Here is a 13800-nt window from a genome sequence, read left to right as displayed (position 1 = left end):
GGCATGCTTCTCCTGACTTTGTCAAGATCAAGTCTCAGTGCTTGGTACAAATGAGAGGCATGCTTCTCCAGACTTTGTCAAGATCTAGTCACAGTGCTGGGTACAAATGAGAGGCATGCTCCTCCTGACTTTGTCAAGATCTAGTCTCAGTGCTTGGTACAAATGAGAGGCATGCTTCTCCAGACTTTGTCAAGATCTAGTCTCAGTGCTTGGTACAAATGAGAGGCATGCTTCTCCAGACTTTGTCAAGATCTAGTCTCAGTGCTTGGTACAAATGAGAGGCATGCTTCTCCAGACTTTGTCAAGATCTAGTCTCAGAGCTTGGTACAAATGAGAGGCATGCTTCTCCAGACTTTGTCAAGATCTAGTCTCAGTGCTTGGTACAAATGAGAGGCATGCTTCTCCAGACTTTGTCAAGATCTAGTCTCAGTGCTTGGTACAAATGAGAGACATGCTTCTCCAGACTTTGTCAAGATCTAGTCTCAGTGCTTGGTACAAATGAGAGGCATGCTTCTCCAGACTTTGTCAAGATCTAGTCTCAGTGCTTGGTACAAATGAGAGGCATGCTCCTCCTGACTTTGTCAAGATCTAGTCTCAGTGCTTGGTACAAATGAGAGGCATGCTTCTCCTGACTTTGTAGAGATCTAGTCTCAGTGCTTGGTACAAATGAGAGGCATGCTTCTCCAGACTTTGTCAAGATCTAGTGTCAGTGCTGTGTACAAATGAGAGGCATGTTGTTCCTGACTTTGTCAAGATCTAGTCACAGTGCTTGGTACAAATGAGAGGCATGCTTCTCCAGACTTTGTCAAGATCTAGTCTCAGTGCTTGGTACAAATGAGAGGCATGCTTCTCCTGACTTTGTCAAGATCTAGTCTCAGTGCTTGGTACAAATGAGAGGCATGCTTCTCCTGACTTTGTAGAGATCTAGTCTCAGTGCTGGGTACAAATGAGAGACATGCTCTTTCTGACTTTGTCAAGATCAAGTCACAGTGCTGGGTACAAATGAGAGACATGCTCTTTCTGACTTTGTCAAGATCTAGTCACAGTGCTGGGTACAAATGAGAGACATGCTCTTTCTGACTTTGTCAAGATCAAGTCTCAGTGCAGGATAAAATGAAAGCATGCTTTTCCAGACGTTGACAAGATCAAGTCTCGACAGTTTTATTACATACAAGTTTGCGGGCATGGTTGCATTTCTTTAAAATGTTCATGATCATAAAATGTTGTTTGTTTTTTTTTCTTGTAATTATTATGTCTATTGTGACCTTGCCCATAGCTATTTGACATTAAGAATGTCTGTAGCAAAGCTATATCCATTATACTGTATCAGAGTGCTAAACCTTTCTGTCCAGAAAGTGGTTTCACCGATATAATGCATCTGTGATTTCCCAGACAGCGGCATTGACCAAAAACAGGGCTTTCTCTTTGATGTCAGATTTGAAACAAGAGATATGTTATTGTACATCCTGATTGTATAATTTTAATGTCTTGTAAAGCCATTCTCTGCTATTCTGTAATTTTGCTTACATTTTAAAGAATGCTGATGGTATATATTGTTTACATAAAAATATAACTGTTCTATAGAACATCTTACTTTAAATTGATAATAACCCCCATATAACAGAATCAAGCTATTATAAAACATTTGCTTTTGTTTTGGAATAAATTGCATAATTCTTTGAAAAGCTAAGAACCTTTTAGGAATTTATATTTTTGATAATGAAAATAATAGGGATGCAAACGAATATTCGAATATTCGATCAAACGTTTGATATCAAATGTCAAAATCGGTATTCGAATATTCGAAAAAAAGATCATTAAAGGGAATAAAACACTTTTTGCCTACAACACAGTTGTTGTTTATAATGTTCGTTTGTCTTGTTTTTATAACAATTGGCCCCTAATGCCAGAGGCATGAATGTGATGATTAAAACACATGTCATTTGTCATTAAGATACATATCGTCTGTTATAACAAAAAGTCCCCCTACTTTTACAATAACTGGTGAGGAATCTGCTTTATCACCAATGTGTTGTCTTATAGCTGCCGTCCACTACAACAATGATGCTTTTCAGAAGGGTTGCCGATATAATTTTGCTGGTTTCGGGAACCTTTCGGTATCATTAATCAATAAATGGGCGAAGCTTTGCCATTGGGCCGGTTGGCATGTATTCGCATACATTCACAGTGTGGCATATGAAAGGTTGCCGTATAAACGCCGAAACCTATTCGAAGTAGCTGAATGCGACACGGAAGATTGCCAACAGTTCGGGAATTGGCTCCGGAATGTTTCCTGATCATGCGGAAAGGTTGCAGTAACATTGCAGAAGAGTTGCCGAATCATTGGCGATATAATGCTGAAATGTTGCGGAGTTGAGAGTCTGGGTATATAAATGATGCCAAACTACTAATTTGTTATCAGTTGCTAGTGGGACTCCCTGGATGTTAGAGGCCTTCACCTTGCACTTCAGTTTCAAATCCAAGCTGAAATTGATGCCATGCTGGCCTTGGCACTGTATTTGAGACAGAGAAGAAGAAGACGTCAAGGATGGTGGGTCCGCCCCTTGCTCACAGATGACAGGAGGCTTTAATATGGACAGTGCAACACATTGATGCAAGAACTCTGAGATGAAGATGCCTCCTCCTTCAAAAGGTATTTGAGGATCAGGCCAACAATGTCTTGCATTCAGAAAAAGGACACCAGGTTCCATAATGCCCTTCCTGCTGGTAAAGCTTGGGATGATGCTGTAGTACATGACATCTGGGGACAAGTATGCCTACTTGGCGTATGACTTCCATGATTCTGCGGCAAGTGTATGCTATTTCGTCCTATGGGTATAAGGATGACATTCTGTCCATTCCCAATACTCCAAACGCCTGGCGTGAAGTGGCTGCCCAATTTGAGAGAAGGTGGAATATGCCTCATACTCTTGGTGCCCTCGATGGCAAACATGTGGAAATCAAGAAGCCATCAGGTTCGGGAAGTTTGTACCACAATTACAACGGCTTCTTTAACATAGTCCTTCTGGCGTTAGGTGATGCAAACTATAAGTTTATCAGGTGTGACCTGTGAGGGGTGGGCATGGGCTTCATGTCAGACTGCCAGATCTTGATGATTCTGAATTGAAGGACTGTATGGATGACCTGGTTTCATACCACCTTTTTGATATTTTTTTAAAAGTGTTCAATTAACACCAAAAAATGTTGATGTTGTCAATTCGAAAACTATTGGCAAACTGACGGCTTCGCTTCTGCTGTCACTCTTTTATAGTTCAGGAAATATGGCTCCTGCTCGGCATCTCTTATGCTGATGATTGGCGTCTTCTGCAACGATTCAGCATGATGATTGGCAAAGCGCATTGTTCCCGATGGTTTGCCGAAAATCCCGAAGCTGTCTCAAAATAAACCTTTGACTTTTAAAATTTGGATGCCATAGTTTTTCGATCCCGATATGGCCCGAAGTGCTGAGAAGGTTTTCAGAAGTGTAAAGGCAGGACACAGAAGGGTTCTAGAACAACGCGAAGACATGCCGAAACATCCCAATTTTGGGAATTCCGCTTCTGAGAATCCTTAGGGGGCCTAGTGGACAGGGTTGATAAAATTCCGGATTTAAACCCTCACGGATCAATTTTGAGATTAATGTAAATCCGTTGAGTTTTTTCGGGGGGGGGGGGGGGGGGGTACAGGGAGCGATTCGAGCTCAGTTCGAACAATATGGGTACGAAAGGTGAGTTTTCCGGAAGTGTAAAGCCGGAAATTAACGAACCTACGTCTTGGCAATCGAGCTATATGATTGGTTAAGATAGCTTCCGGTGATTATGGAAATTACCGAAGGGACTAGAAGACAGTATCCGGATGGTCATATCAGGATATGACAGACGACGAAGACCAATAAACGAGTATTTGAAAATTGGAAAAAAGAACGACCACCACCAACTTCTAAAAACGTCGATTCGTCGATTTTAAGGGTATATTTGTCATTTATTTTTAAGAGTAATTCCCAAAACGTTTCTTGTTAAGTTAATAGAATATGATCACACTGAGAATGAATTTTGCCCAAGTAGCATTATTTCGGAAATCCCGATTCGGATTATGTCATAATAATCGATTTTTATTTTACAAATTTTATTTGGCCGATTGAAGTTTAAACCGTTTCTTTATTGTTCTCATAATGTTTGAAGCATTGCTCTCAATAAGAAGTGGCTGTTGACCATAATGGGAGGTTCAAATGAAAATTGGGTTGGTTTAAATTTAAAAAAAAATGAATAAATATTTTGTATATTTTGCTAGTAGTAATATATGTTACGTAGGAGCAGTCATTTAATTTTCTATTTGAGACAGTTCACTAAAACTTCTTGAGGACCCAGTTTGAGTGAGATTTAAATTCTATAGTTGTAATTGTATTTCCAAGTATGTTGATGGTTCCAAAAGTCAGGGATGAACAGACATCTCAGCCAGTGCATACAGTTGTTCCTGTCAATGACTGATAATTCAATGCAGAGGCCACGATACTTGGATTTATGGCTGAACATGCTCCCTGGTACCACGGTAGTGAGACTTACTCAAGAGAAGTTAAGACACTTGCCAAAGATACAAAAGCTCTCAGCGAATTAAAACTTCAAAGGTGTACAGCATCATACAAGATGACTTACGGAGTGGCTAGCCATTTCAATGATGTCAGATGAACATGTAGAGGAGTTACGTGAAACTCGGTTTTGTTTCAACTTAGACAAGTCAACAAACACAAACAATGAGAAAACTGTTGCAGCTATTTTTCTGCTATAGAGAAAGAAATAGTGTTGAGACATTTGGCCTCCTTAAAAATCACAAGGGCTGATTTTGAATCAATTTTCATAGAATTTGAAAGCCTGTTTGAGAGACTTGAACTGCCATGGGACAATCTAGTTTGTGTGCTACTGGACTCATGTAACACAATGAGGGGAAAAAATCTGGCTTGGGGACAAGAATACGTCAAAGTCCACCATGTCCACAACGGCTTCGCTGCCAAAGCATTTAAGTCCCGTTTGGATATTACTTGGAAAAATATATAATAATTAATAACATTATATTCTTATCAAATGTGCATAAAATGGAATAAATACTCTTATGATACATAAAAATTGAATAAATAACACGTTTACAATAAACATTTGCAAGCATGATAATTGATATGTTGTTCATTATTATAAATCAAACATTCCACAATGTAGACTGTTCATACACATGATCATATGTAGCCAGTTGAGTTTTATGGGAAGTGGACAACTGAACCAAAATTTCGGGTACATGTCTACTTCTATGTGACTTCAGGTAAAAAAAAAGTAAATTTAACTTTGTTTAAAGACAAAGGTGTTACTTCACTGCTAAGGTTCCTGATAATTGTTATGATAGTGGATGTCTCGTGTTGAACATAATTATATCTACCAAACCGAAAGGTGTACCCCTTGAACACTATTCTAAGGCAAAAAAAGGTATAAGAAACCCTGAAATACGGAAAGCTTCGGGGGGCTTTGCCCCCCTTGTCCCCCCACCAGGGCTTTGCTCTGGACCCATCGTGGGCCTTGAGCGGCCCCCTGAACCCCACGCAGACATTTTCAGGATTGGCAACTTGGCTCTGTTATCATCCCTGAGTGGACAGCAGGTATTAGCTGCAAATTAAGCTGTGCAATATAGCTCAAATCGACATGATGATATGAATGCCATGTGCTACAATAATGTTGTTAAATATATGTGCTTTAAACTGTTTTCCATGTTTTGATACAATGTTCGTGCTTTGAAATGTTTTTGTTTTACTATTTTATTAGGACCAAAGTTGGTTTGGGTTTTCCATAGTTATATGTAGTCGATTAAAAGGTCAATCTCAGAACAAGGCTGATCATCCTATGGAAAGACCCTCCATTGGCGCAAAACACTATTTGATTAGGAATCCATCTAATTTCACAAATAGGAAGGCAGTGGAATTGAATTATTCAATTTTGTTGTTTGTCTGTTTATAATGTTTTTCTTTTTTCTTCCTGAAAATGGAGAATTTCAAAGGCTCATTTGGGGAAAATCAGGTCTGCCGCGCATACTGGCTACGACATAGTAGGGTAAAAATGCCCTGGCTTTAATTACTTTAGTGAATAATAATAGTAGTAATATTCGAATATTCGATTGAAAGAATTACCGAAGATTCAAATATCAATTTTGCCACTCATTTGCATCCCTAGAAAATAAACTATTTCTGAATTTGTGAAATCAATTTTAAGTATTTGATTTGGCAAATGATATAATTATAATACTTGTTATGTTACCATTTTCTGAAACTTCATGAGGAATCCTAGGAGCTATGTCTTTACTTCGAGGTATTTTCATCAACGTTGTACAACTGTTGAAACTCTATCCTAGGTTCTTAAACTGTTGTTGATTGATTATCTCAGTTAAATCTGCATATTTGTTTACTAGAAGCCTTTCCATATGGAAATTTTTTGACAGCAAATAATTTTTGTCAGCTATATTTTAAAAGGCTATTGAACTTGAATAATACATTTTATGGTGCCATTGTTTGAACATATTGGTTGAGTGTTGCATGCAACACTAGCTGGTATATTCCTGTACATTTCCTATTTGGTATTTAGTGTTGAAAAATTGTGCGCTTCCTAATTTAAATAGATTTATCCAATCTTCCATGTGTACCAAATTGGTAACAATGTTTGTGCATATTATTTTTTGGATGAGTATGTTAGCCAGATTTCTTCAATCTCTTTACTGTTTATAAGAATATTGCCTGTAAATTGTCAAAATTACACCAAATTAACCCTGTCTGATCTGTTACTTAAGAAGTGTGTATTGAATGATAACCAAATTTTTCAAAATGTATTCAGGCAGTTTATCTCACATGAGTTTTATACATTGTAGCCAGTTAGATCACTCCAGTCATCCCAGAATTATGGCCCTTTATGAACTGATGAAATGAGATAAAATTAATCTTGTCAACTATTTAACTTGAGTTATGGCCCTTGGATTGTCAAATTTATGTCAAATCATATTTTATAGTAAAAAAAGTAATGCCGTTTCATTTGTGTGTAATCATCTCAAACACTGTTGACAACCAGTAAGATATTGCCCAAGAAAGAGTTATGGTCCTTGATTTGTCACTTTTGTTTTGCAATATTAGCTGCTCCCTCTCTTCAAACAATAGTTATTTTTGTTCAGTCTGTACAGGCCTAAATGAGGTACCAATTGTGTGTATTGTTAATAAGGTTCCATTTTAAACACAACTTTGTGACCTTTTACACCCATGAGTTATGGCCCTTGGTTTGTCTCACTTAACTTATCATGGCTTATAACTGATAGCTTTGGTAGGCATAACATAATTATGATCTTCCCCGCAGCACTGCAGGGCTCTCACTAGGCTGAAAATTTTGGGAGAAGTGACTTCTCCCTTCAGTCAATTTAGGGAGAAGTGGGGAGACTTTAGGGAGAAGTGAAACTTTTTATAACACCTGATACAAAAACTATGCCATACCACACACCTCAGTTTATATTCACATTCAAATTGATTGCTATAACTATATAAAATGTTCATAAAATAATGTATCATTTTTGGCTCAGCAAAAGTGTATTTGTCAATGTCACATAATTTATCTCCAAATAGCATCTAAAATGAACCAAAAAAATACATCTAAGGATTTGAAATAATCATAATGACCTCATAAATGAACTGTCAATAAAGTAGGGGGACGAATCTTGTTTTGGTACGTTCGGGATAGGGTACGAATGTCACATTCAGCTGTGCTGTTATTTACTTGTCTCTGGCTAAATAATTTTAAATATGCTGACATTTAAGAACCAAATGACATTTAAATCAGTGTCCTTGATGAAAAATTTACCAATACATAATGGGAAGTTGAAAAATTAACTCGGAAAATTGTTCTGACAAAATGGCGATCTCGCCGATTTTTTTTGACACCATAACTGTGACAGGAGAAAATTACTGTAAGTATACTCTACATAAAGCAAAAAAATAATATTTTTTTGTATTTACAAATCATTTTTCATCATGAACATTTCACTAAAACCAATCAAATATTTGGTGATACGTCATGTTATTGATTTTCTTAGCGCCTACTTGCCAATGGCCCGAGATGGCTATGACCGTCTGCTTCCAAAGCAACAATGTTTAAATGTCTTGCATTGTTTGTTCAATACATATATTAATTACTTTTTAACATAAATTAATGCTTGACACGATATTTCATAATTATGTCTCCAATTCTATCTCATTTTAACGAACTTATATCATTTGATCAGGGTCTTCTGAATGTACATTCTGATTGGTTAACTTTCAATAGCTCCGCCTACTGGCGATGTTTTGGTAATTGAATGACACGGCCCAATTATCCGATTACCAATTTGTATGAATGGCTTATTGTGATGTTTTGACTAATGGGACATTGGCCAAATACTCGCTGATTGACAGATTTACAATGTGCTAAAATTTTCGGCGAAGTCAATGTCTCTTTGATGATACAAATGGGCGAAGTCTGGGAATTTTAGGCGACCACTTCGCCCAAGTCGCCCCCTCGCGAGAGCCCTGAGCACTGTGGAGAGACCGCAGCACTGTGGAGAGACCGAACAAATTTGAAATCAACAGCTGAATGAAGACAAGATTTCTTTTCAAAAATTGAATATACATCTTCTGTCTCCCACTCACAGTATCCAGACACTGCATAGATATTTAAACAGACCGCTTCCCCCATTGTTACATTGATTGAGTCTAAACAGGAAATGAAGTGTTTATATCGACGAGGAAATTATGGACCAGGAGGTCTGGCATTGGAAAATAAGGCATTGAGACCTGGTGGAGGCAATGTTGCAATTGTTGTGCAAGTATTTAATAAGTATAATATTCAGTATAGGAACAATTCCAGATTCCAGATAAACATTTTCACCCCAAAATTACCACTCTTTTTTCTGTCAGAAAAGTTCACTTATACAAGGGCCCCTGAATGCAATGTTAACCTAGGAGATATATGTGATCTATATATTAAAAACACAAGCAACATGTTCATGTGATGCAGAAAATCTGTATCAGAACATGATGTTCTTGCTGCGGGGCTTCCAACTTAAAGAGCATTCCCATGGGACCCCCCCAAAACAAAATGTTGAGTATCAAAGAGACCCATGATGCTTGGGGATAGTACTCCAACTTCACTTCTACCATGTTTTAGTGTGTTTATTTTGTTTCCATCTGCACATTAACTCCCATATCAGAACAGTAACAAGAAGAATCACCAGGGTGTGACTGCTCTATAACAACCATGCAGATTAACTGCAATGCCATTCACTTATACTATGCACCATCATTGTTGTTGACATTGAGCTCTTTATCATGTATGATCTCAATAACTTGGGTTTTGGGTGCAATAAGTATTTAAACTTAGTTAACAGGGAGTTTATAGTGGCCAGTAGCTGGTTAAGAAGTGCAGTCATATTTTAGGTAATTGCAGGAATTGTAACAGGCCAGTATATAAAATTTGAATTTGAAGGCAAGTCTGGCAAACAAGTGGAGGACGTGCTTGTTATTACCAATGTGCCTGTACATTGTTTCTGAACAGGGATTGACAGTTTGTACACAAAGTGGAACAAGATTATTGATGTTTCTGGAGTTGGTAACTATATATCCCCTGGGTGGTGATATCAGACAATTGAAGGTTAGAAGGATGATTCAATATATCCCTCTGAAGAAGGTGGACAGAATTTTTTTTTTTTTTTTTCATTTTTAGCTCTACTGGCCAAAGGCCAGAAGAGCTTAACCGATGGTAATGTGTACGTAGTATGTGCATCCGTGCGTGTGTGCATTTGCAAACAATTTCTTGTTAACAGGATACAGTCTTCAGTTTTGATTGTATCTCGATGAAACTTGTACAGTAGTTAGATATCCATTAGAGCTCGGCTCCTTTCGAAAACCAGCCAGATCCGCCCATGCATGCCTAGATTATGGGTCTTGAAAGTATAAAAAAAATGCTATTTTTAGCCAAGTCTATTTTTAGCCAAGTCTACATGAGCGAAGTCTATTTTGAGCCAAGTTTACATGTAAAGTCACAATTGCTTGTAAATGTTTGTTCAAATTATGCCCCTAGGGTCATAACTGGGCACACCCAGTGTTCACAGGTTTGGTATACTTAAATTGGGAAATGTTAAAAACCTTTTCGTCTGAAACAGCTATGCAGATACTTGCTATTTTGAACAAGGCTTTATTTAGTGGTCCACTACCATGGTTGTTCAATTTATGCCCCTAGGGTCAAAACTGGCACTGCCCTGGGGGTCACAAGTTTCCTAGAGACTTATTTCAGAAATATTTTCAAAATCTTCTTGTTTCAAACCACAAGGCCTTTGATATTTGTTGTGAGGCATCGTATGATGACCGTCTAGTAAAACATTTGAAATTATGCCCCTTGGGCAAAAGCTGGCCCCACCTTTTTTGACTTACTTTTTAATTTTTAAAGCTACAGCAATGAAATTTTGAACATGTGCACAGTTTTGCAAACGAGCATCAATGTTGTCCTCGGATGTCCTTGACTTTGACCTTTTGACCAACTTTTTTATTTTTAAAGCTACAGAAATGAAATTTTGACCATGAGTACAGTTTTGAAAGCAAATATTGTTTTACCCTCAGATTACCTTTACTTGGCACATTTTAAAATAGTTCATGCAACTAATCTGCCTACAACACTTTCTGTCCTCAGATGTTGAACATGCAGCATTTTTTAGCTAACCCTAATACAAAAATTGAACTATATATTTGTTGCCTATTACTCATACGTACATGTTCTGGATTGAAAATGACCACAAGAGCCATGCCTGAGTAGAGCCTCTTGGGCCTCTTGTTTTTCAGAGTAAAGAGAAAAGCATTCAGAATTTTAGCTGTACGTTGTAACTTTTTTAACCAAAGGATATGGAAAGTGGAAAGCCTTGAAGTTTTTCTTGACCAATAGTTAATCCCTTGACATGAATTGCTGGTTTATTTCAATCTGAGCTGCAAGACACGTATTATAAGCATTGGAAATCTCTACACCCAACAACTGTTGAAGTAATGATTCTGATTTGACTGGGAAGTTTTCAGAATGCATTATATGTTTTTTTTTTGTTATACCTTATCAGACCATCTTTATACGTTTTGAAGCTGAATGGTTGCTGAAAAAAAAAATGTTGAACATTCTAGATCACCATGATCCCCTGTTTTATGTTTATATTTCACAGCATCGATTGTACTCTTTGGGTACTTTATTGATTTTACAGTGGTTACATTCAACCAAATTTCTTTTTCTTGTAACAAACATCACTATTTTTCTAATGTTGTTAAATGTCTAGTACATAGGTGGAACCTGGCATATATTTTGTTTGGACTGCCATGAAACACAATTGGCCCTGAATAGTCCAAATTTGACCAATACCAGTTTGTCCACTATGTCATACGAACATCTATTCTAATCTGGATGAAAATGTTATTTTGACTTAATATCTTGACCAAGTTCAATCAACAGCAACATTGCATTATTAATTCCAGACTTAAGGCACAGAGCAAACCATTGATATATGCATCTAGTTATACACTGGGAACCATGATGGTTGCCCACTATGTACCTGCCTTCCCCTCTCCACAGAGCGAAACATTGACACATGCATCTGGTTATACACTGGGAACCATGATGGTTGCCCACTATGTACCTGCCTTCCCCTCTCCACAGAGCGAAACATTGATACATGCATCTGGTTATACACTGGGAACCATGATGGTTGCCCACTATGTACCTGCCTTCCCCTCTCCACAGAGCGAAACATTGACACATGCATCTGGTTATACACTGGGAACCATGATGGTCGCACCCTATGTACCTGCCTTCCCCTTACCACAGAGCGAAACATTGATATGTCCATCTGGATATACACTGGGAACCATGATGGTTGCCCACTATGTACCTGCCTTCCCCTTACCACAGAGCAAAACATTGATATGTGCATCTGGTTTTACACTGGGAACCATGATGGTTGCCCACTATGTACTTGCCTTCCCCTTACCACAGAGCGAAACATTGATATGTCCATCTGGATATACACTGGGAACCATGATGGTTGCCCACTATGTACCTGCCTTCCCCTTACCACAGAGCGAAACATTGATATGTGCATCTGGTTATACACTGGGAACCATGATGGTTGTTCACTATGTACCTGCCTTCCACTTACCACAGAGCGAAACATTGATATGTGCATCTGGTTATACACTGGGAACCATGATGGTTGTCCACTATGTACCTGCCTTCCCCTTACCACAGAGCAAAACATTGATATGTGCATCTGGTTATACACTGGGAATCATGATGGTTGTTCACTATGTACCTGCCTTCCCCTTACCACAGAGCGAAACATTGATATGTGCATCTGGTTATACACTGGGAACCATGATGGTTGTTCACTATGTACCTGCCTTCCACTTACCACAGAGCGAAATATTGATATGTGCATCTGGTTATACACTGGGAACCATGATGGTTGTTCACTATGTACCTGCCTTCCACTTACCACAGAGTGAAACATTGATATGTGCATCTGGTTATACACTGGGAACCATGATGATTGCCCACTATGTACCTGCCTTCCACTTACCACAGAGTGAAACATTGATATGTGCATCTGGTTATACACTGGGAACCATGATGGTTGCCCACTATGTACCTGCCTTCCCCTCTCCACAGAGCGAAACATTGACACATGCATCTGGTTATACACTGGGAACCATGATGGTCGCACCCTATGTACCTGCCTTCCCCTTACCACAGAGCGAAACATTGATATGTCCATCTGGATATACACTGGGAACCATGATGGTTGTTCACTATGTACCTGCCTTCCCCTTACCACAGAGCGAAACATTGATATGTGCATCTGGTTATACACTGGGAACCATGATGGTTGTTCACTATGTACCTGCCTTCCACTTACCACAGTGCGAAACATTGATATGTGCATCTGGTTTTACACTGGGAACCATGATGGTTGTTCACTATGTACCTGCCTTCCACTTACCACAGAGCGAAACATTGATATGTGCATCTGGTTTTACACTGGGAACCATGATGGTTGTTCACTATGTACCTGCCTTCCACTTACCACAGAGCGAAACATTGATATGTGCATCTGGTTATACACTGGGAACCATGATGGTTGTCCACTATGTACCTGCCTTCCCCTTACCACAGAGCAAAACATTGATATGTGCATCTGGTTATACACTGGGAATCATGATGGTTGTTCACTATGTACCTGCCTTCCCCTTACCACAGAGCGAAACATTGATATGTGCATCTGGTTATACACTGGGAACCATGATGGTTGTTCACTATGTACCTGCCTTCCACTTACCACAGAGCGAAATATTGATATGTGCATCTGGTTATACACTGGGAACCATGATGGTTGTTCACTATGTACCTGCCTTCCACTTACCACAGAGTGAAACATTGATATGTGCATCTGGTTATACACTGGGAACCATGATGATTGCCCACTATGTACCTGCCTTCCACTTACCACAGAGTGAAACATTGATATGTGCATCTGGTTATACACTGGGAACCATGATGGTTGCCCACTATGTACCTGCCTTCCCCTCTCCACAGAGCGAAACATTGACACATGCATCTGGTTATACACTGGGAACCATGATGGTCGCCCACTATGTACCTGCCTTCCCCTTACCACAGAGCAAAACATTGATATGTGCATCTGGTTATACACTGGGAACCATGATGGTTG

At 38.8% G+C, this 13800-nt stretch overlaps 1 protein-coding gene across 8 annotated transcripts in view; it reads left to right on the top strand.

The window, feature by feature from the left end:
• LOC128226886 (endophilin-A3-like) overlaps positions 1–13800 on the top strand; it is a 65648-nt gene that overhangs the window by 15047 nt on the left and 36801 nt on the right. The window lies entirely within an intron of this gene.

This window comes from Mya arenaria, chromosome 3, assembly GCF_026914265.1.
Source record: "Mya arenaria isolate MELC-2E11 chromosome 3, ASM2691426v1".
Taxonomy (NCBI): domain Eukaryota; kingdom Metazoa; phylum Mollusca; class Bivalvia; order Myida; family Myidae; genus Mya; species Mya arenaria.
This window is presented reverse-complemented; position numbering and strand designations above follow the sequence as displayed.